The sequence below is a fragment of the Nomascus leucogenys genome, chromosome X (assembly GCF_006542625.1).
Source record: "Nomascus leucogenys isolate Asia chromosome X, Asia_NLE_v1, whole genome shotgun sequence".
Lineage (NCBI taxonomy): Eukaryota > Metazoa > Chordata > Mammalia > Primates > Hylobatidae > Nomascus > Nomascus leucogenys.
The window spans coordinates 70,147,730-70,171,969 of NC_044406.1; the positions used below are offsets into that span (position 1 = coordinate 70,147,730).

The following is a 24,240-nucleotide window of genomic DNA, read 5'->3' on the forward strand; positions in this document are numbered from 1 at the left end:
CCACTGTGTGCTGGAGTAGTGTGACTGAAGGGAAGAGTAGTAAGATATGAGGTTGGAGTTGCATGCAGGGCCAGATCATTTAGAGCTTTGATGGTAAGGATTTTGGATTTTGTTCTAGGTGCATTGGGAAGACACTGAAGGGCTCTAAGCGGCACAATGACATGATCATGATCTACTGTTAAGTGACCACTCTGGCTACTGAGGAAATAATTGGCCATAGGGGGCAATGGTAGATGTAGAGAGACCAGCTGAGTGCTCAGGGCAGTAGGGCAGACCAAAAATGATGTGATTTGGCTTAGGACATTAGCAATGGAGGTGGTGAGACCTAGTCACATTCAGGATATATTCTGAAAGTAGACTTGCTATGAACTAGATGTGGGCTAAAAGAGTAACTAATGATGACTCCCTGGCTTCTGGCTTAAACAAATGGGTGTAGAGTTGCTATCGACTAAAATGGAAAATACTGCAGCAGAACAGTAATGATTATGTTTTAGTGTAAACGGGGGTGGAAGTCAAGCATTCTAGTTTTTGAAAATATTAGCTTTGTGATGCCTGTTAGATACCCAAGGAGAGATGACAAAATAATTGCCAGACATGAGAGTCTGTAGTACAAGGAAGAAATAAGGGCTATGAAGGTATCTATCTTCCCACTCTTACCTCTCATTCATACCTCAACATGCTGTAACCTGGATTTTGTCTCCTTCACTCCACTGAAATTGCTCTTCCTAAGGTCATCACCATCATTCTACTGGCTGTATTTTAACCTTCTTACTTGCTAGATTTTGTCCTGCCAATCATTCATTCTCTCCTTGAATCTCCCTTCTCCCCAGGCTTCCAATATACCGCTTTTACTCCTGGTTCTCCTTCCTACTTCTCTGGTTGTTCCTTTTTCTTTTTTTAATTTTATTATTATTCTACTTAAAGTTTTAGGGTACATGTGCACAATGTGCAGGTTTGTTACATATGTATACATGTGCCATGTTGGTGTGCTGCACCCATTAACTCGTCATTTAGCATTAAGTATATCTCCTCATGCTATCCCTCTCCCTTCCCCCCACCCCACAACAGTCCCCGGAGTGTGATGTTCCCCTTCCTGTGTCCACGTGTTCTCACTGTTCAATTCCAATCTATGAGTGAGAACATGCAGTGTTTGGTTATTTGTCCTTGTGATAGTTTACTGAGAATGATGTTTTCCAGTTTCATCCATGTCCCTACAAAGGACATGAACTCATCATTTTTTATGGCTGCATAGTATTCCATGGTGTACATGTGCCACATTTTCTTAGTCCAGTCTATCATTGTTGGACATCTGGGTTGGTTCCAAGTCTTTGCTATTGTGAATAGTGCCGCAATAAACATACGTGTGCATGTGTCTTTATAGCAGCATGATTTCTAGTCCTTTGGGTATATACCCAGTAATGGGATGGCTGGGTCAAATGGTATTTCTAGTTCTAGATCCCTGAGGAATCGCCACACTGACTTCCACAATGGTTGAACTACTTTACAGTCCCACCAACAGTGTAAAAGTGTTCCTATTTCTCCACATCCTCTCCAGCACCTGTTGTTTCCTGACTTTTTAATGATTGCCATTCTAACTAGTTTGAGATGGTATCTCATTGTGGATTTGATTTGCATATCTCTGATGGTCAGTGATGACGAGCATTTTTTCATGTGTTTTTTGGCTACATAAATGTCTTCTTTTGAGAACTGTCTGTTCATGTCCTTCGCCCACTTTTTCATGGGGTTGTTTTTTTCTTGTAAATTTGTTTCAGTTCATTGTAGATTCTGGATATTAGCCCTTTGACAGATGAGTAAGTTGCAAAAATGTTCTCCCATTTTGTAGGTTGCCTGTTCACTCTGATGGTAGTTTCTTCTGCTGTGCAGAAGCTCTTGAGTTTAATTAGATCCGGTTTGTCAATTTTGGCTTTTGTTGCCATTGCTTTTGATGTTTTAGACATGAACTCCTTGCCCATGCCTATGTCCTGAATGGTAATGCCTAGGTTTTCTTCTAGGGATTTTATGGTTTTAGGTCTAACATTTAAGTCTTTAATTCATCTTGAATTAATTTTTGTATAAGGTGTAAGGAAGGGATCCAGTTTCAGCTTTCTACATATGGCTAGCCAGTTTTCTCAGCACCATTTATTAAATAGGGAATCCTTTCCCCATTTATTGTTTTTGTCAGGTTTGTCAAAGATCAGATAGTTGTAGATATGCAGCATCATTTCTCAGGGCTCTGTTCTGTTCCATTGGTCTATATCTCTGTTTTGGTACCAGTACCATGCTGTTTTGGTTACTGTAGCCTTGTAGTATAGTTTGAAGTCAGGTAGCGTGATGCCTCCAGCTTTGTTCTTTTGGCTTAGGATTGACTTCGTGATGCAGGCTCTTTTTTGATTCCATATGAACTTTAAAGTAGTTTTTTCCAATTCTGTGAAGAAAGTCATTGGTAGCTTGATGGGGATGGCATTGAGTCTATAAATTACCTTGGGCAGTATGGCCATTTTCATGATATTGATTCTTCCAACCCATGAGCATGGAATGTTCTTCCATCTGTTTGTATCCTCTTTTATATCATTGAGCAGTGGTTTGTAGTTCTCCTTGAAGAGGTCCTTCACATCCCTTGTAAGTTGGATTCCTAGGTATTTTATTCTCTTTGAAGCAATTGTGAATGAGAGTTCACTCATGATTTGGCTCTCTGTTTGTCTGTTATTGGTGTATAAGAATGCTTGTGATTTTTGTACATTGATTTTGTATCCTGAGACTTTGCTGAAGTTGCTTATCAGCTTCAGGAGATTTTGGGCTGAGACAACGGGGTTTTCTAGATATACAATCATGTCATCTGCAAACAGGGACAATTTGACTTCCTCTTTTCCTAATTGAATACCCTTTATTTCCTTCTCCTGCCTGATTGCCCTGGCCAGAACTTCCAACACTATTTTGAATAGGAGTGGTGAGAGAGGGCATCCCTGTCTTGTGCCAGTTTTCAAAGGGAATGCTTCCAGATTTCGCCCATTCAGTATGATATTGGCTGTGGGTTTGTCATAGATAGCTCTTACTATTTTGAGATACGTCCCATCAATACCTAATTTATTGAGAGGTTTTAGCATGAAGCGTTGTTGAATTTTGTCAAATGCCTTTTCTGCATCTATTGAGATAATCATACGGTTTTTGTCTTTGGTTCTGTTTATATGCTGGATTACATTTGTTGATTTGCATATGTTGAACCAGCCTTGCATCCCAGGGATGAAGCCCACTTGATCGTGGTGGATAAGTTTTTTGATGTGCTTCTGGATTTGGTTTGCCAGTATTTTATTGAGGATTTTTGCATTGATGTTCCTCAAGGATATTGGTCTAAAATTCTCTTTTTTGGTTGTGTCTCTGCCCGGCTTTGGTATCAGGATGATGCTGGCCTCATAAAATGAGTTAGGGAGGATTCCCTCTTTTTCTATTGATTGGAATAGTTTCAGAAGGAATGGTACCAGTTCCTCCTTGTACCTCTGGTAGAATTCACCTGTGAATCCATCTGGTCCTGGACTCTTTTTGGTTGGTGAGCTATTGATTATTGCCACAATTTCAGAGCCTGTTATTGGTCTACTCAGAGATTCAACTTCTTCCTGGTTTAGTCTTGGGAGGGTGTATGTGTCGAGGAATTTATCCATTTCTTCTAGATTTTCTAGTTTATTTGCGTAGAGGTGTTTGTAGTAATCTCTGATGGTAGTTTGTATTTCTGTGGAATCGGTGGTGATATCCCCTTTATCATTTTTTATTGCATCTATTTGATTCTTCTCTCTTTTCTTCTTTATTAGTCTTGCTAGTGGTCTATCAATTTTGTTGATCTTTTCAAAAAACCAGCTCCTGGATTCATTAATTTTTTGAAGGGTTTTTTGTGTCCCTATTTCCTTCAGTTCTGCTCTGATTTTAGTTATTTCTTGCCTTCTGCTAGCTTTTGAATGTGTTTGCTCTTGCTTTTGAGTTCTTTTAATTGTGATGTTAGGGTGTCAATTTTGGATCTTTCCTTTCTCTTGTGGGCATTTAGTGCTATAAATTTCCCTCCACACACTGCTTTGAACGTGTCCCAGAGATTCTGGTATGTTGTGTCTTTGTTCTCATTGGTTTCAAAGAACATCTTTATTTCTGCCTTCATTTCATTATGTACCCAGTAGTCATTCAGGGGCAGGTTGTTCAGTTTCCATGTAGTTGAGCGGTTTTGAGTGAGTTTCTTAATCCTGAGTTCTAGTTTGATTGCACTGTGGTTTGAGAGACAGTTTGTTATAATTTCTGTTCTTTTACATTTGCTGAGGAGAGCTTTACTTCCAACTCTGTGGTCAGTTTTGGAATAGGTGTGGTGTGGTGCTGAAAAAAATGTATATTCTGTTAATTTGGGGTGGAGAGTTCTGTAGATGTCTATTAGCTCTGCTGAGTTCAATTCCTGGGTATCCTTGTTAACTTTCTGTCTCGTTGATCTGTCTAATGTTGACAGTGGGGTGTTAAAAGTCTCCCATTATTATTGTGTGGGAGTTTAAGTCTCTTTGTAGGTCACTCAGGACTTGCTTTATGAATCTGGGTGCTCCTGTGTTGGGTGGATATTTATTTAGGACAGTTAGCTCTTCTTGTTGAATTGATCCCTTTACCATTATGTAATGGCCTTCTTTGTCTCTTTTGATCTTTGTTGGTTTAAAGTCTATTTTATCAGAGACTAGGATTGCAACCCCTGCCTTTTTGTTTTCCATTTGCTTGGTAGATCTTCCTGCATCCTTTTATTTTGAGCCTATGTGTGTCTCTGCAGGTGAGATGGGTTTCCTGAATACAGCACACTGTTGGATCTTGACTCTTTATCCAGTTTGCCAGTCTGTGTCTTTTAATTGGAGCATTTAGTCCATTTACATTTATAGTTAATATTGTTATGTGTGAATTTGATCCTGTCATTATGATGTTAGCTGGTTATTTTGCTCGTTAGTTGATGCAGTTTCTTCCTAGCCTCAATGGTTTTTACAATTTGGCATGATTTTGCAGTGGCTGGTACCAGCTGTTCCTTTCCATGTTTAGTGCTTCCTTCAGGAGCTCTTTTAGGGCAGGCCTGGTGGTGACAAAATCTCTCAGCATTTGCTTGTCTGTAAAGGATTTTATTTCTCCTTCAGTTATGAAGCTTAGTTTGGCTGGATATGAAATTCTGGGTTGAAAATTTTTTTCTTTAAGAATGTTGAATATTGGCCCCCACTCTCTTCTAGCTTGTAGAGTTTCTGCTGAGAGATCAGCTGTTAGTCTGATGGGCTTCCCTTTGTGGGTAACCCGACCTTTCTCTCTGGCTGCCCTTAACATTTTTTCCTTCATTTCAACTTTGGTGAATCTGACAATTATGTGTCTTGGAGTTGCTCTTCTCGAGGAGTATCTTTGTGGTGTTCTCTGTATTTCCTGAATCTGAATATTGGTTGTTCCTTTTTGAACCTTTTTGGTTCCCCTTTTTCCACCTTCCATCCCCAATCCCATTAAATATTGGTGTTTATCATACAGGCTTTTTCAACCTGGTGTGGTCCTCACTCCTTACCCTCATCTCCCTGATTGATCCCAGCCCTGTGGATTTATTTCTGGGCTCTTCATTCTGTTCCATTGATCTATGTGTCTGCTTTTAAAGGTATCACTTTTTTTCATGATCATAAAATTTATAACTCTCAAATTATTTTAAAAAGTTGAACAACAAAAAAAGAAGACACAAAGATTATGAACAAGTAAGTCACAAACAAATAAAAATGTCCAACCATAAAAAGATGCTCAAACTTATTCACAAGAAATACAAACTGAAACCATGAAATACCTTATTTCACCAATCATATTAGCATGAGACTAGTTTTTTGATATCTAATGTTGGCAAGAGTAGAGAAACTGGCATTGTTGAATAGATGGACAACTGTTCACCTTGCTTTTCTCATTAGCAGTATTCCGTTTCAATATACATGCTTATCTCAGTCTTTTCAATGTGTATGTATTACTCTATTATATGACAGTTTCACAATATAATGAGCAAGAGGGTTCTGTCTATTTTTATTTATTTTCTGTTTATGGCAAATGATGCTATAAAGATGAAACTTGGCATGTCCATAAACATATGCAAATATGTCTTCAGGAAAAAGTCCTAGAAATAGAATTACTATATCAAAAAGTATATGCATTTACAATTTGGAGAGATATTGCCAAACTGCCTTCCAAAATTATAGTAATTTTCATTCTCATCAAAGTATTATGTGCCTGTTACCCCATGTCTTTGATAACAAAGCATATTAGCAAACTTTCTGATATTTCTAAGCCAGAAAAATACTATTTTAATTATATTTTACTTAATTTTTATAATTTTTATTTTTAGTGGGTACATGGTAGGTGTATATATTTATGGGGTACATGAGAGGCTTTGATGAAGGCATGCAATATGAAATAAGTACATAATGAAGAAAGGGTTATCCATCCCCTCATTTATCCGCAGAGTTGCAAATAATCCAATTACACTCTTTATTTTAAAACATATGGTTATTACTGACTATAGCCACCCTATTGTGCTATCAAGTAGTAGGTTGTATTCATGATTTCTAACTATTTTTGTACCTATTAAGCATTCCCACATCTACCCCAGCCCCACATTACCATTCCCAGCCTCTGGTAACCATCCTACTACACTCTATGTCCATGAATTCAATTGTTTTTATTTTTAGATCTCACAAATAAGTGAGAACAGGTGATTTTTGTCTTTCTGTGCTTGGCTTATTTCACTTAACACAATGATCTCCAGTTCCATCCATGTTGTTGCAAATGACAGGATCTGATTCTTTTTATGGCTGAATAATAGTTCTCCATTGTGTATATGTAAATTTTCTTTATCCATTCATCCGATGATGAACACTTAAGGTGCTTCCAAATCTTAGCTGTTGTAAACAGTGCTGCAACAAACATAGGAATGCACATCTCTCTTCGATATACTGATTTCCTTTCTTTTTGGTATATACTTAGCAGTGGGACTTGTAGATAATATGGTAGTTCTATTTTTAGTTTTTTGAGGAACTTCCAAACTGTTCTTCGTAGTGAATGTACTAATTTATATTCCCACCTAAAGTATACAAGAGTTCCCTTTTCTCCACATCCTCGCATTGGTTCTTGTCTGTCTTTTGGACATAAGCCATTTTAACTGAACTGAGATGATTTCTCTTTGTAGTTTTGACTTACATTTCTCTGGTGATCAATGATGTTTATAGCAGCTTTGTTTGCCATGTGTACTTCTTGTTTTGAGAAAGGTCTATTCAAATCTTTTGGTCATGCTGTGATCGGATTATTAGTTTTTTTTTCTATAGAGTTGTTTGAGCTCCTTATATATTCTGGTTAGTTATCCCTTGTCAGATTAGTAATTTGCAAATATTTTCTCTCTTTCTGGAGGTTGTCTCTTTACTTTGTGGATTGTTTCCTTTGCTGTGCAGAAGCTTTTTAACTTGATGTGATCCCATTTGTCCATTTTTGCTTTGGTTGCCTGGACTTGTACAGTACTGTTCAAGGAATTTTTTGCCCAGATAAATGTCCAGATTTACCCAAATGTTTTATTGTAATAGTTACATAGTTTGAGGTATTAGATTTAAGTCCTTAATCCACTTTGATTTGATTTTTTGTATATGGAAAAAGATAAAGGTCTAGTTTCAGTCTTCTGGATATGAATATTCAGTTTTCCCAGCACCATTTAAGGTAGAGACTGTCTTTTCTCCAGTGTACATTCTTGGCACCATTGTGGAAAATAAGTTTGACAAAAATGTGTGGATTTGTTTCTGGGTTCTCTATGCTGATCCATTGGTCTGTGTGTCTGTTTTTATACTGGTACCATGCTGTTTTGGTTACTATATCTCTAGTATAATTTGAAGTCAGGTAATGTAATTCTTCCAGTTTTGTTCTTTTTGTTTAACATAGCTTTGGCTATTCTTGATCTTCTGTGGTTCCCCAACCATATTAAGATTGTTTTTTCTATTTCTGTAAAGAATGTCATTGGTATTTTGATAGGGATTATGCTGAATCTGTATACTGTTTTGGGTAGTATGGACATTTTAACAATATTTATTCTTCCAATCCATGAACATGGAATATTTTCCCATTTTTTGGTCCTCTTCATTTTTTTTTAATCAAGGTTTTAGTTTTCATCATAGAGATCTTTCACTTCTTTGGTTAATTCCTAGGTATTTAATTTTCTGTGTGGCTATTGTAAATGGGATTACTTTTTAAATTTCTTTTTCACATTGTTCACTGTTGGCATAGAGAAATGCTACTGATTTTTGTATGTTGATTTTGTATCCTGCAACTTTACTGAGTTTCCTGATCAGTTGTAACAGTTTCCTTGTGGAATCTTTTGGATTTTTCCAAATATAAGATCATATCACCTGCAAACAAGGATAATTTGAATTCTTCCTTTCCAACTTGTATGCCCTTTGTATCTTTCTCTTGTCTGATTGCTCTAACTAGTACTTCCAGTACTATGTCGAATAACAATGGTAAAAATAGGAATCCTTGTCATGTTCCAGATCTTCCAGGAAAGGCTTTCGGTTTTTTCCTCATTAAGTATACTAGCTGTGGGTCTGTCGTATATGGCGTTTACAATGTTGAGGTATGTTCCTTCTATACCCAGTTTTTTGAGGGTTTTTTTTTTTTTTATCATGAACGGATGTTGAATTTTATCAAGTGTTTTTTTCAGCATCAATTTAAATGATCATGATTTTTATCCTACATTCTGTTGATATAATGTATCACGTGAGTTTATTTGTGTTTGTTGAACCATCTTTGTATCCCAGGAATAAATCCCACTTGGTCATGATGCATGCCCTTTCTAATTTACTGTTGAATTTGGTTTGCTAGTATTTTGTTGAGGATTTTTGCATCAATATTCATGAGTGATGCTGGCCCATAGTTTCTTTTGTGTATATTTTTTGTTTGTTTGTTTTTGATGTGTCTTTGTCTGGTTTTAGTACCAAGGTAATACTGGCCTCGAAGAATGAGTCTGAAAGTGTTCCCTCCACCTCTACCTTTCAAAATAATTTGAGTAGGATTGGTATTATTAGTTATTTAAATGTTCGGTATAATTCAACAGTGAAGCCATGATGTCCCAGGCTTTTCTTTACTGGGAGAATTTTTGTTATGATTTCTATCTTGTTATGTGTTTTCTGTGTGTTCAGGTTTTGGATTTCTTCCTGGTTCAATTTTGGTAGGCTGTATACATCTAGGAATTTGTCCATTTCTTCTAGATTTTGCAATTTATTGGCATATTGTTGCTCATAGTAGCAACTAACGATCCTCTGCATTTCTGCAGTATCAGTTGTAATATCTCCTTTTTCATTTCTTATTTTATTTAGATATTCTCTATTTTTTTAGTCTGGCTAAACATTGACAATTTTGTTTAACTTTTCATAAAACCAATTTTTCATTGATCTTTTGTCCTTTTTTTCATTTCAATTGCATTTCTTTCTGCTCTGATCTTTATTATTTATTTTCTTCTACTGTTTTTGTTTGGTTTACTCTTGCTTTTCTGGTTCTTTAAGATGCACCATTAAATTGCTTATGCAAAGTTTTCCCTGTTTTTTGTTGTAGGCACTTAGAGCTATACATTTCCCTCTTAGTACTGCTTTTGTTATACCCCACCAGTTTTGGTATGTTTCCATTATCATTTATTTCAGTAAATATTTCCATTTCCTTCTTAATCTCTTCATTGACCTACTGGTCATCTGTGAACATTTCCCTGTAGTTGTATAACTTCCAAAACTCCTCTTGCTATTAATTTCTAGTTTTATTCCATTGTGGTCAGAGAAGATGCTTCATATTATTTCAGGTTTTTTTTAATGTTTTAAGATTTGTTTTGTGGCCTAACATATGGTCTGTCCTTAAGAATGATCATGTTCTGAGAAAGAGAATGTGTATTCTGCAGCTCTTGTATGAAATGTCCAGTAAATATCTATTAGAATCTTTGGGTCAATAGTGAATATTTAAGTCTAATGTTTCTTTGCTGATTTTCCCCTGGGAAGATCGATCAAATTCTGAAAGTGGGCTGTTAAAGTCTCTAGCTTTTATTGTATTGGGACCAGTCTATCTCTTTAGCTCTAATAATATTTCCTTTATATATCTGGGTGCTCCAGTGTTGGATGCATATATATTTTAAATTGTTATATCCTCTTGATGAATTGACCCCTTTTTACCATTATATAGTAACATTATTTGTCTCTTCTTATCTCTTCTTATAGTTTTTGTCTTGAGATCTATTTTGTTTTATATAACTATAGCTACTCCTGCTCTTTTCTGGTTTCCATTGGCATTGAATATCTTTTTCCATCCTTTTTTTTTTCAGTCTATGTGTGTCTTTATAGGTGAAGTATGTTTCTTGTAGGCAACAGATAAATAAATGGGTCTTATTTTCATCCATACAGCCAAACTATGTCTTTTGATTGGAGGGTTTAGTGTATTTACATTCAATGTTATCACTGATAAGTAAGGACTTACTCCTGCTATTTTGTTACTTGTTTTTTGGTTCTTTTGTAATCTTCTCTTCTTTCATTCCTGCCATACTCTAGTGAAGATGATTTTTCTCTGGTGATGATTTAGTTTTTTGCTTTTTATTTTTTGTGTATCCACTGCATGTTTTTTGGTATGAGGTTACCATGAGGCTTGCAAATACTATCTTGTAACTGATTATTTTAACCTGATAACAACTTAACACCATTTGCATAAACAAACAAGTGAAAAGAATACTAATAAAAACTTTGCCTTAACTTCATTCCTCACTTTTTAACTTTTTATTGTTTCTATGTATATCTTATTGTACTATGTCTTGAAAAGTTGTTGTAGTTATTATTTTCAACTGGTTCATCTTTTAGTCTTTCAACTTAGGATAAGAGTAGTTTATACACCACAGTTACAGTGTTATATTATTTTGTGGTTTTCTGTGTACTTACTATTACCAGTTATTTTTGTACCTTCAGGTGATTATTTATTGCTCATTAATATCCTTTACTTTCTGATTGAGGTACTCCCTTTAGCATTTATTGTAGGACAGGTCTGGTAGAAATTCCTCAGCATTTGTTTGTCTGGGAAGGTCTTTATTTCTCCTTCATGTTTGAAGGATATTTTTGCCAGATACACTATTCTAGAATAAAAGTTTTTATCCTTCAGCACTTTAAATATGTCATTCCACTCTCTCTGGGTCTGTAAGGTTTCCAATGAAAGATTTGCTACCAGATGTATTGGAGCTCCACTGTATGTTATTTGTTTCTTTTCTCTTGATGCTGTTAGGATCCTTTCTTTATCCTTGACCTTTGGGAGTTTGATTATTAAATGCCTTGAGATAGTCTGCTTTTGGTGAAATCAGCTTGGTGTTCTATAACCTTCTTGGACTTGGATATTGATACCATTCTCTAGGTTTGTGAAGTTCTCTATTAGTATCCCTTTCAATGAACTTTCTACCTCTATCTCTTTCTTGACCTCCTCTTTAAGGCCAATAACTCTGACATTTGCCCTTTTAGGGTATTTTTCTAGATCCTGTAGTCATGCTTCATTTTTTTATTTTTTTTCTTCCTTTAGTCTACTCTGACTGTGTATTTTCAAACAGACTGTCTTCAAGCTCACTAATTCTTTCTTCTACTAGATCCATTCTGCTATTAAAGAACTCTGATACATTTTTCAGTATGCTAATTGTATTTTTAAGCTCCAGAATTTCTGCTTCTTTTTAATTATTTCAATCTCTCTTAAATTTATCTGATAGAATTCTAAATTTATTCTCTGTGTTATCTTGAATTTCTTTGAATTTCCTCAACACAACTATTTTGAATTCTCTGTCTGAAAAGTCACATATCTCTGTTTCTCCAGGATTGGTCCCTGGTACCTTATTTAGTTCATTTGTTGAGGTCATGTTTTCCTGGATGCTGTTGATGCTTGTAGATGTTCTTTGGTGTCTGGGCACTGAAGAATAAGTTATTTATTGTAGTTTTCACTGTATGGCCTCATCTGTAGCCATCCTTCTTGAGAAGGCTTTCTAGGTATTTGAAAAGACTTGAGTGTTGTGAACTAAGCTGTTTCTGCTTTAAGGGGCACCCCAAGTTCCATAACCCTGTGGTGCTTGCAGACTCGTAGAGGTACCATCTTGATGGCCTTAAACAAGATCCAGGAGAGTTCTCTGAATTACCAGACAGAGACTTTTGTTCTCTTCCCTTATATTCTCTCAGACATACAGTTTCTTTCTCTCTCTCTCTGTTCTGAGTCACCTACAGCTGGGGGTAGAGTGACACAAGCAACTCTGTGTCACACTACCAGTATGACTGCATGGGGCCAGACCTGATGCCAGCACAGCCCTGGTTGTCACCCAAGGCCTGCTATAACCACTCTCTGGCTACTGTTTATGTTTGCTCAAGGCCCTGGGGCTCTACAATCAGCAGTTGGAAAAGCCAGCCAGGGCTATATCCTTCCCTTCAGTGCAGCAAGGTCCCCCAGGCCCCATGTGATTCAAAAGTGCTGTCCAGGGGTCAGGAACTTCAGTCAAAAACCTTAGAAGTCTACCTGGTATTCTACTGTAATGTTGCTGAGCTGGCACTCAAACTACAAGACACAGTCCTTCCCAGTCTTCCTTCCCCTTTCCAAAGACAGAAGAGCCTCACCCCATAGTCAGAGCCACAGCTAGCCAGCAGGAGTACTGCCAGGCTACCATTGATGTTTGTTTAAGGCTTGAGGTCTCCTAAGTCGGCTTGTGATGAATACTGCCTGGCCTGGGACTCACCCTTCAGGGTAGTGACCTCCTCTATGGCCCAGGGCAGGTTCAGAAATGCTGTCCAAGAGTCAAGTCCTGACACAGGGGACCCCAAGAGCCCACTTGGCGCTCTAACCCCCATGGTAGTGTTGGTACCTGAAGCCAGCAAGTCTCAGAGGCTCAACAAGCCCTCAATGTAGTACCTGAGTATCGCTGCTGGTTATTCAAGGCTCAAGGACTCTTCAGTTGGCAGGTGATGAATGCTGGCAGGACTGGGTCCTTCCCTTCCAGACAGTGAGTTCCCTCCTGATGTAGAGTGTGTCTAGAAATGCTGTCTGGGAGCTAGGACCTGGAACAGGGGTTTCATGACTCTGACCAGTGCCCTATCCTGTGGTGGCTTAGCTGGCATCCAAGATGCAAGACAAAGTCTGTCCTACTCTTCCACTTCCTCTCCTCAAGCAAAAGGGGTTTCTTTTGGAACCACCAGCTGTGCAGCCTGCGATTAAGGGAAAGGTGATGCCAACACTCCCTTGACTGCCCCAGGTGGTGTTTCAGTGTGTCGTGTGTCCCTGCAGTCTACTGTCTCTGGGCCTACTTCCACCATAGGACTCACCTAAGAGTTGCAGTTCTTTGTTGTTGTTTTTTTTTTTTTCTTTTTTGAGACGGAATCTCACTCTGTTGCCCAGGCTGGAGTGTAGTGGCACGATCTCAGCTCACTGCAACCTCTGCCCTCCGAGTTCAAGTGATTCTCCTGCCTCAGCCTCCCAAGTAGCTGGGAATACAGGTGCCTGCCACACACCCGGCTAATTTTTTGTATTTTTAGTAGAGATAGGGTTTCACCTTCTTGGCCAGGCTGGTCTTGAACTCCTGACCTCGTGATCCGCCTGCCTCAGCCTCCCAAAGTGATGGGATTACAGGCGTGAGCCACTGCGTCTGGCTGAGTTGCAGTTCTTATGGCCAAGATTGCCTTTCAAGTTTACCTAGAAACCAGGGGCACTTTGACCCTAAGTGGTGAGATTTGCAGGCACTCAAGTTCAGACCCCTGGGATTGGTGATTTCCCTCTGGCTAGGGATAGTTTAAATGTTCCCTGTGTGGGTGGGCATCAGCTAAGTTTGGTCTGGAATTCCTTTCTGCTTTAACAGAACAGCACTGAGTTCAATGCCTTATAACTACTGTCCTCTCCCTCGCCCAGTGCCCAGAGAACCTGTAAAAATAGTATGTGCAATTAAACATGGTAATAAAAAATCTCTGCAACCAGGCTGCAGCTGCCAGGGGTGGGGAAGGGGTGGTGTCATAGATTCAGAACTGCTTTTTCTATCTCTTCGGTGTCTCTTTCAGCAATATGAAGTTAAAAACAGGTATTGTGAGTGTTCACCTCATTTTCGGTTCTATGAAGGTAATTTTTTCTGCGTAATGTTAGTTGCTAACTGGTGTCCTTGTTGGAGTTGGGGGGTAGGGACAATTGGTGGAGCTTTCTATTCCACTATCTTGCTTTGCCTCTGTATCTTAATTCATATTTTAAAAGTAATGCATTTAAAGACTGAGTAAGGGTAAGCTCTTTTGTGTTTAAAAGACATTTTATTTTATATGCTTTGCCTAATTTTTAATAAATTGTTAGCCATTTTCTTATTAATTGGTTTAAGAGCTCTTTACATATTAAACAGATAAGCTTTAATAGCTCTACAAATATTCATTCCCAGGTATTTTTCTTTTAATTACATTTTTAGATATATAGAATTTTTTTCAACAGAGTCAAATTTATCAGTCCTTCTTCTTCTGGGTTTTGTGTTTTGCAGCCCTTCCTCCAAGACTGTAAAAAAACTCACCCCTCATTTTCTCTTCTAGTATGTATATGGTTTTATTTTTATGAATTTCTATATTCGATCCACATCAAACATATGTTGTTATATGGATTTACACATTTTGAAATCAAACCCTTTGTGAGTACATTTCAATGAAAAGTGACTTTAAAATGTTTTAATAAAAAATGATTGTTATAGGCCATGTGTTGGGAAGTTTGGAAAAATTAACAGTTAAAGGAGGATGAGGATTGAAAAACTAGAGGAAAAGGCAAAGTAAACTGCAAAGAAATGTTGCAAGAGTAGTACGGCAATGCACTAGACACATGCTAAGGAACCACTACTCCTTGTCAGTCAACCACAAAATAGAAAATTAATTAGGATTGCATATGGTGGAGTAAATTGCATGTTTTAATACTGCTGCGCTTGTCTGAGATTTGATACATTTCTTAATAATTTCTAAACTCCTCAGTATACAAAAATATTAGACCAGAAACCTTTTTGGGGTTTCTTTCTTTGCAATATTTGGCCCATGTTTTTAGAAAGGGATAATCCTTATACATCAACTTTAAGTTTACTTTTTCTGCACTCAGCCTAAAGACTTCCATATCCTTTTCTAGAAGTTTTCCTCTCATAAAGTGTTCTCAACTAAGAGTATAGACAAAATACCCTAAGTGACTCAATTGACTCATTTTAAGGATTAGATATACACTATTATATATCTGAATATCTAAGGTAATAACTAAACTAAAATAGATCTATAAATACACACTTACAGAAAAGAATTAGCATAGCATACCTTATACTACTATCCTTAGGTAGGCCTACTTGACGTTTGACACTTGGCTGGCATCTAGGAACTTGGATTTATGGAAGATTCCCAGAACTGATAAGAGTGGCTCACTGTACCTAAACTGTTTGTACAAACAATGGTGATTTATGCCAAACACCTGATTTCCTTCTGGGGATCTGGAATTTTGGTATGTGCCAGGCAGAATGTGCCCATGACTGACTACTGATAAAAACTGGGAACTCTTAAGTTCAGGGGAACTTCCCTGGTAGACATTTCACATGTATCATGATAAGTAGCCGGAGGAAATAAGCTTGTTCCATGTGACTTCACTGGGAAAGGAATCTTGCCAGCTTGGACCTGGATCCTCCAGACTTCACCCTATATACACTTTCCCTTTGTTGATCCTGCTTTACATCCTTTTACTCTAATAAATCATAGACATAAGTACAACTATACACTGAGTTCTGTGAATCCTCCTAGCAAATACACAAATCACAGTAAACATTAATGCAATGCTTAGATATAAAACTTTAGAACCTGTAAAAATTTAAAAATTAGTAAAAAATGTTTGATACTATTCTTAGATACAGGCTTTATACTTCATAGTAAGTGGTTTTAGCTATAAATCAAAGGATAGTCTTTAGATGTACGTAACATAGCATAGTTGCAACTTAGCCTTGTGGGCCATAATTGCACATACAAATAGTATGTGCAATTAAACATGGTAATAAAAAATCCATTATTAACTATGTAGGATAATAAGGAATTTATTTAAATGGATTCTTGGCTTAGAATGCTAAAGATATTAATCTTTCTTCACATGAAATAAACTGTATATAATTAATCATTGTTCCATGATTAATTGTGCTCATTTCATGAGTTAAAAAAGTAAATATATTAAAAGTGACTTACCTTTTAATCTTGGCCTTTTCAGCCTTTTCTTCTTTATCACATTTCTTGGCATTCCTATTAAGTTCTTTTGCAGCAAACTTCAAGTAAAACAATGGCTCTGAAAAGAGCCATTAAGGTTAAGGCTATTCAAAAAGTTATTTCCCCAACATAACTACCTGCAAACAAGATGTTAAAATTATAAAACATATGAGATAAGATTAATATTAACCAACTAGTCACAATGCTTTTGAGGAACTGGAACAATTTCTTTATTCTACACTTGTTTTCTGTTAAAAATATCAAATTAATAGAAACCATTGATTATAAGGGGAGAAATTACTGTGGAGAAACCTGGTAGATACCACTTAACCAAGGTTAACATCACCAGTGATAAAACATTTCAGTATAATTTACCTTCTGAAATGATAAACTGAGAAGGGTATAGCATCATTTCTATGGCATGGTTGCCAAAAACATAACTTTAATCTACTCAAGAGAAAACATGGGACAATCCTGAACTAAGAGACATTTGATATAACAGACTAGCGTACTTTTCAAGTGTCAAATTCATGAAAAGCAAGGAAAGACTGAATAAGCAGTCACAGACTGGAGAAGACTAAGGAGATATGGCGACTAAATGCAGTGTAGGATCCTGGAACAGAAAGAGGATGTTAATGGAAATACTGGTAAATCCAAATAAGATCTGTGGTTTAGTTATTTATCTTGTAGTGATGTTGATTTCCTTATGTTGATAATTATACTATGGTTCTGTAAGACATTAACATGAGCAAAAGCTTGGTAGAAGGTATACAAGGACTTGCTGTACTATTTTTACAACTTTTCTTTAAATCTAAAATTATTTTAAAACTTTTTAATTAAAAAAGAAATCATTAAAAAACGAAGAATAAAAGCACTCCCATAAATAAAACCACACTGAATACCATAAATCTTTCATTTTTATGTCACAAACAAAAATAAATATGATGTATATGCACATATATATGACAAAGTGCCGTGAATTATTTAAAAACCAACCGGATTATGTAATGACTAAATCACTAAGGTATTGGTTTAAAGGGCTGGCTTTTGGATTGATTGTATCATTATTACAAAACAAGAATGGCTTGCTTAATTTACCAAAACTAAATAATAAATTAAGCTATCTTCTTTATCTCTCAGTTGCTTCATGGCTCTAATTCAATGCCTAAAAACTCTATGTATTTTATGACCTCTGAAAAAAGGTAAATGACCTCTGAAAAAAGGTAAAATATACTTTTTAAAACCTTGTTTCTGTGTTTCTTCAGGACATTTACAAAAACGATGGAAGGTTCCTTTTTATCTATTTTTTTTTTTTGAAAAGTACACACACAATACGATTTAAAGGGCTGACTTTTGGATTGATAATATCGCTATTAGAAAACAAAAATGGTTTCTTTAATTTACCAAAACTAAAGCTATCTTGTTCATTTCTCACTGGTTTCATGGCTTTAATTCAATGCCTTATTTATGGATAATGACAGGAATAAATTTGCTGCCTTGAGTAGTTTCCAGGCTATAAATTCTAGATATACCTAGAATTGTAAATAAGTGCAAATGTATACATTTCTGGGTAATTTTAATATAAAATATACCTTAAATTTGTAAGATTTAACAATTTCAGCTTGGTGTCTAAGTTATGTGTCCTTATATATACACACACATATATGTATACGTACACACACACACAGACAGACACACACACACATGGTTTGCCAAGGTTTCTCAATTTGGGGCCAGATAATTCTTTGTGAGGCTGTCCTATAAATTCTAGGAAATTTGGCAGCATCCCTGGCCTTTATCCAGTAGATGTCAGAAGCACCCGCTCCTCTCAGTTGTAACAACCAATAACATCTCCAGACATTGCCAAAACTCACTTGGGGTGAGGGAGGGAAAATCCAACTCTGTTGAAAATCAAAATCACTAATATAGATGAAAAATATATTATTTTTCCTTTCTTTGTCTTCATTTTCTAAATTATTTCCCCAATATAATTGCTGTCGCTGTAGAAAAAGTCACTAAAGTTAAAAGCTGAATTATGATACTGACAGAGCAGGAGCACCATCATCTCGGACAAACACTGCCACTTTAAGTTCCAGCTCCCTTTCTAGCCTCATGCATTTCAAGGAAATCACTTCTAACTACAAGCAGCCAGAAAGAGCAGACAGTAAAACACAGATAAGAGAGCTCAGGAACAGAGGGAGGTGGGGGGAAAGTCTCTTGGTAACTGCCAAACTTCACCCTCATACAATGGGCCCCAGTAAAACAGTGGGCCTTAATAAGCACATTTGTTTCCCTTCAGGTACACTAAGATAGGGAAGCTAAAAGCAGACTCATTGGGTATGCCTGCAATTGCAGAAAGATGTGTAGGAACAGACACAAAACTCTCTCTCCCAGATAAGCACAACAAAGAGACAAGAAGGAGTCCAAGCCTCTGACAAACTCTCCCACCCTAAATCTTTAAAAAACTCTTAATCTATAAGAGTTTAAGTTTAAAATAACTCGGCCAGAAGCCCCTCTCAGGTTTGTTTTCTCTAAAATAAACCTGTCCTTGACTGTCAAGCCACCTTTCATGTTTCTTTCCTCTTTCTTTAAAATTCTTACGTTTGGTGCCGAAACCCGGGATGGGTGTTGGGGGCAGAGGCTCTCTTGCAACCCAGGAAGCAGTGGGTAATGGCAGCTCATCCTGAGTTAACTCCTGGATCCTGAGGGTCTCTGGCCGCCCACCCCACCTTTACTCTTACTTCACTTTTCAAGCGATTTGTGTAAGGAGGACAACTAACCTGAAGGGAACTGCAAGGCTTGGGCCGGGGCTACTCCCCAGTGGGCTCTCAAAACCCTCAGGTCTCAGGAATCCACCTCCGACCTCACACAATGGGTATTTCACTCCCTAACCCTTGCTCCCTCTTTCTCCCTCTTCTTTCTCTCTCTCTCTCTCTCTCTCTTCCTCATGTGGCTCCAGTCTGGGAGGCCCTTTGCCGATTCCAACCAGAACATCCAACATCAGACACTAATTCAGCCGACTGGTAAGATCTGCCTTCTCCTTTCTCTTGGTACTGGAGAAAGTCCGGCCTGCCATCCAGATCCTCGGAGGACTAACGGGACTAAGCTAGAGGAAATCTTGGGGATGCCCACTTCCTTCTCAGCTTAACCATCCTCTTTCGGAAACAGAATTCTGAGTCTCTGTCTTTTTGTCTCGGGATACCTAGAACAAAACAGACACCCTTGGTTTCCTCTTACCAGTCCACATAGGTGCCAAACAATCCACATTCCTACGCCCTCCCCACGGGGCTGTTGTCTTCTCAACCTCACCAAACTTGGCTTACAGGGGACCCTAAATCCAAAACATTTAATTTTAACTGCAACATGGCTTGGCCCCAATAGAGACTAGATAATAACAGCTGATGGCTCAAAAACAGCACCTTTAACTTTCAAATTCTCAGGCACCTTAACAACTTTATCATCAGAAACAGCAAATGACAAAAGGTTTCCCGTATTTAGGCTTTCTTTTACCTTAAACCCTGCCCCTCCTCTTCTCCACCCCTTCAAAAACTACTCCAACCAGTCAAACCTCCTCTGCCATTCTCCCTCTATGGTAAGTGTCTACGGTTAAAGGTATTGCTCGGGTTCACGTCCCCTTCTCCGTGTCTGATTTGTGGCAGATTGAACAGCTTCTGGGATCTTTCTCTAAAAATCCCTCTCATTATTGCAGGGAATTCCTGCACATAACCCAATCCTTTAATATAAGTTGGCATAACATTTTTATAATTCCAACATCTGCCCTCACCCTTAATAAAAAAGAGCACTCAGCTTAATTAAAATGGATATCCAAGCTATAAGTGTATTAAAAAGGCCTTTATGTTTTGCTCTTCATAAATCTTGTTTTCCTGAAAAAGTTTTTTTTCCCAGTTGAAATTATTTTTCTCCACTCTGTCTTGCCAGTCTTGGTGCATGCATAAAAGACCCTAGAATAACTTCTGGTGGCCTGGGACTCCTTGGGAAGACAGAAAAGGTACCACAAATTCCATTTTGGGAAAAATCTCTGTTTTCCTTATGGAACCCCTGGAATTAGAGGTGAATCTCAAAATCTGTCTTTGTCTTCCAGCTATGCTTGTTTATTAGGCCCTGAAAATTGTTTTCCTAGCCCTGTTCTTAAAGGGCCACACCCGGAGGCCAATAATCCAATTAGGAAATTAGCAGATGTAAATCTTCTAACTACTTGATCATCTTCTGGTTGCCTGTGTGGCTATATATGTGTTATGTGTGCAATGTCTATTAAAAAGAGCTCTAATTAATTGATTGGGCTAAGAAAAATAAGTGGCTAAATCAAATATTTTTAAGCAAAAAGTAAAAGCTGTGGTATCTTTCAGTTCATGTAACTTTAATATTTAAAAATAAAAACAGTCTTAGGAATTATTGGTAAAATACCAATGTCCTTAAGGTGTAAAAATGTGGTCTACATTATGCAGGTCAAATATTAGGTTTGCTAAATGTTTTAAGGTTGTAAACTGCTTCTTTAGCCTTTACAAACTGTCAACTTGCCTGCCTCACAATTGGTAAGGCCAGAAACCTATGGAAGATGGAAGTAACCATGCCCCTAACAATGCTGGAAGAAGTCAAACTTCATCTGCATCTAGCACATAATTTAAAAAAAAAAAACAGGTTTTACATTAAAGTTGAAAATTGCTAAAAGTTACCATTATAAGATGTAATTAAAACTACTGAACATGGATTTGCACTCAAGGTATATAAAAACAGTAAAAAGTGTTTTTAGTTAAAAATTATAGGAAGGCATAAAAATGTACATTTTGCTTAAGAATAAAAACTTGTCTTAAAATTAAATAAAATGGATGGTTTAGTAGATTGTAAAAACATTGTTAAAATTAATCCTGCAAAGAAATCTCTGTGTGTAAACATATTAACTAAACTCAAAGGAGTATTATATGGTTTTTTTCTGTAAATTAAACACTAAAAGCACCACAAGGTTTTCTTAAAATGCTAATCTACTCTTTAGCAAAACTTGTCAAGGGTTATAATGGGTATGTAAAAATCTCACTTCATGGACAAACTGGTTAAAATTAAATAAAATTGTCTAGAAGGTTTCATTAAAATTAGGGTTAACATTAATAGCAAACTAATGCAAGGGTAAAATTTAACTTTCTCTCTTAAACAGAATTTTCATGTAATACAAAAGGCTAATAAATGGTTTTTGCTTTTCCAAATTTTTAACTCATCATTTTGGCAAAACAAAACCAAACAAACAAACAGAAAATTCATGGTAATCTAAAATAATATTTTAATATCAATCATTTTAAATTTTAAAACACATTTAACAGGCTTCTCAGCTTCTCAAAATCAAACTTTAGTCTCAAAATTGTCTTTCCTAACCCCTGCAGCATCTGGAAAAAAGGTAAACAGGATTATTTAACATGTTTAGGTACATAAAATTGCCAAAATAATGTCTAATAGGTTATATTTCAGGGAATAATATTAACATATGTTCCAAAACTGTATGGAATGTCTAAGGTTCTATTGTCTAAATATGTGCTATTAATCACAATTAAAGTTGTTATGTTGGGTTATTGTAAACCACAAAAATGACCAAATTTCTTTCAGTTGTGTTTCTAACTGTATCCAACCTGGACATTTTGTTATCTATAGACAATTGTTATTTTGTTTTAATTCTCTTCTAAGATGGTTTTTAATGAAGTGGTGGAAGAAGTGCTCTCAAATGTGGGCTTCTCACAACAAAAAAAATACAGAACTCATGAAAAGCTAAAATGATTATAAATCTCAAGCAAAACAAAAGTTAATAAAATGAACTAAACTAGTAAAAAACAAAAACAAGTTTTTACCTTTCGCTTAGAACACTGCTAATCTTTATTTTATTTTTCAGAGTCAAGAAAACTTGTCTTAAGCTAGCTACAGCCTTTTACAACTAAGTAAAGTATACTCCTGTAAACAGAATTTAAAGTGTGTTTGTTTCTCTCTGCTAGTTCCTCTAGAATTTGAAAACTAGTTACAAGTACTCTTAAACTACAACAATATAGTTGTTTGCACCAGTGCAATAAAAATCTATTTTCTTTTGTGGCTAGGCGCAGTGGCTCACACCTGTAATCCCAGCACTTTGGGAGGCCAAGGCTGGCAGATCACGGGGTCAGGAGATCGAGACCATCCTAGCCAACACAGTGAAACCCTGTCTCTACCAAAATACAAAAAATTAGCCAAGCGTGGTGGTGCACGGCTGTAGTCCCAGCTGCTTGGGAGGCTGAGGCAGGGGAGTCACTTGAGTTCGGGAGGCCAAGGTTGCCCTGAGCCAAGATCTCACCACTGCACTCCAGCCTGGCAACAGAGCAAGACTCTGTCTGGAAAAAAAAAAAAAAAAGGCGGGAGTGGGAATCTATTTTCTTTTGTAACAGAACACAGTTGGAAAAACTGGTTATTTTACCAAGGCTTTGACTGGAATGGTGTGCTCTCCTTTAAGGAATTAAACTTGACTTATGGAGCCAATAAAACCCTTGGAAATCTGGCCTCATGCTTTGTGTACACAGCCCCCGTACAAAGTTTCTGACCTGTGGTAAGTAAAGAATATCAATTTCTGACAGGCCAGGAACCCCAAGTTATCTTAAAACCTCAAGAGGAGAGGAATTCACCCAACTCATAGGTATTTAATGGTAAAAATCCATCGCTGGGTTTGGCTTTTTAAAGTCTTATCTCAAATACCTTCTATATAACAAACTTCCATCAAAGACTATTTAAAAGGCCTATGTAGCAAGTAATTATTCTTGCTGCACTGTATACAAATAATTAAGCCAAGTATAATAAAGATTTGTATTTTAATTAAAATGTGAAACTGAAGACAGAAAATTGTGTTTCAAAAACTATAGCACACCTGTTGTTAAATTCTAGTCTTGCCCAATGTTTTTGTTTTTATTATTTTCTACAGTTTAAATTATATCCGTTACAGAAATCAACTCCTGGATACATCACACTCAAGTCAAAGCCTGAAAAGCTGAGAAAGCAACCCCTAACAGCCCAGAAAAATACCCTAAATATCAATGTAAAAAAAAGAAATCTTATGCTGAAAATCATAAAAGATAAGTAACTAAGTAAAAATTACTCATCTTACTCAATCACAACCCTGCCTCACCAAATACTTTTGTCATTTCTACCTCTCCTTTTAATCCAAATATTGAAACCTCTTTAATGGAAATTTAGTATGCCACCCTTGTGGGAACTGCTTTACTCACTCTACTATTTGCAGTAGAACTATATACTGTGGCACTATCAGAGTGGAATATCGGACAGAGAATCTCAATTACCATAGCATTTTGGTTAATTATTATCCTCATAGAAGGAGTAACAGTTACTAACAAAAAATAACACATGGGTCTTTCCAAACACATGCCTCTGCCTCTCATTGGGAAATAAATGTTGCTTCTAACTCAACCAATCGTGCCTAATAAGAAACACTGCTGAGGCTGGGCGCAGTGGCTCATGCTTGTAATCCCAGCACTTTGGGAGGCCGAGGCGAGCGGATCACGAGGTCAGGAGGTCGAGACCATGGTAAAACCCCATCTCTACTAAAAATATAAAAAATTAGCCGGGCGTGGTGGCGGGTGCCTGTAATCCCAGCTACTCAGAGAGGCTGAGGCAGGAGAATGGCATGAACCCAGGAGGCGGAGCTTGCAGTGAGCTGAGATCACGCAACTGCACTCCAGCACTCCAGCCTGGGTGACAGAGCAAGACTCCATCTCAAAAAAAAAAAAGAAGAAACACTGCTGAAAAGCCTACAACTAATGTTTTAACCCTGCCTAATTAATCTTTTTCATTTTTTTTTTAACTGACAGAATCATGGCCATTTCGCAGACAACTACCTCAAAACATCTACACACAGTGTTGCTCCTGCAATCAATCCAAGACCAAGAAACTCTCCGCACCCCCATCAGCAGGAAGTAACCAGAAAGAACACATCGCTCCTCAT

At 37.1% G+C, this 24,240-nt stretch overlaps 1 pseudogene; it reads right to left on the minus strand.

The window, feature by feature from the left end:
• The window catches only part of LOC100590981, a 63,665-nt pseudogene that overhangs the window by 26,600 nt on the left and 12,825 nt on the right, over positions 1 to 24,240 (minus strand).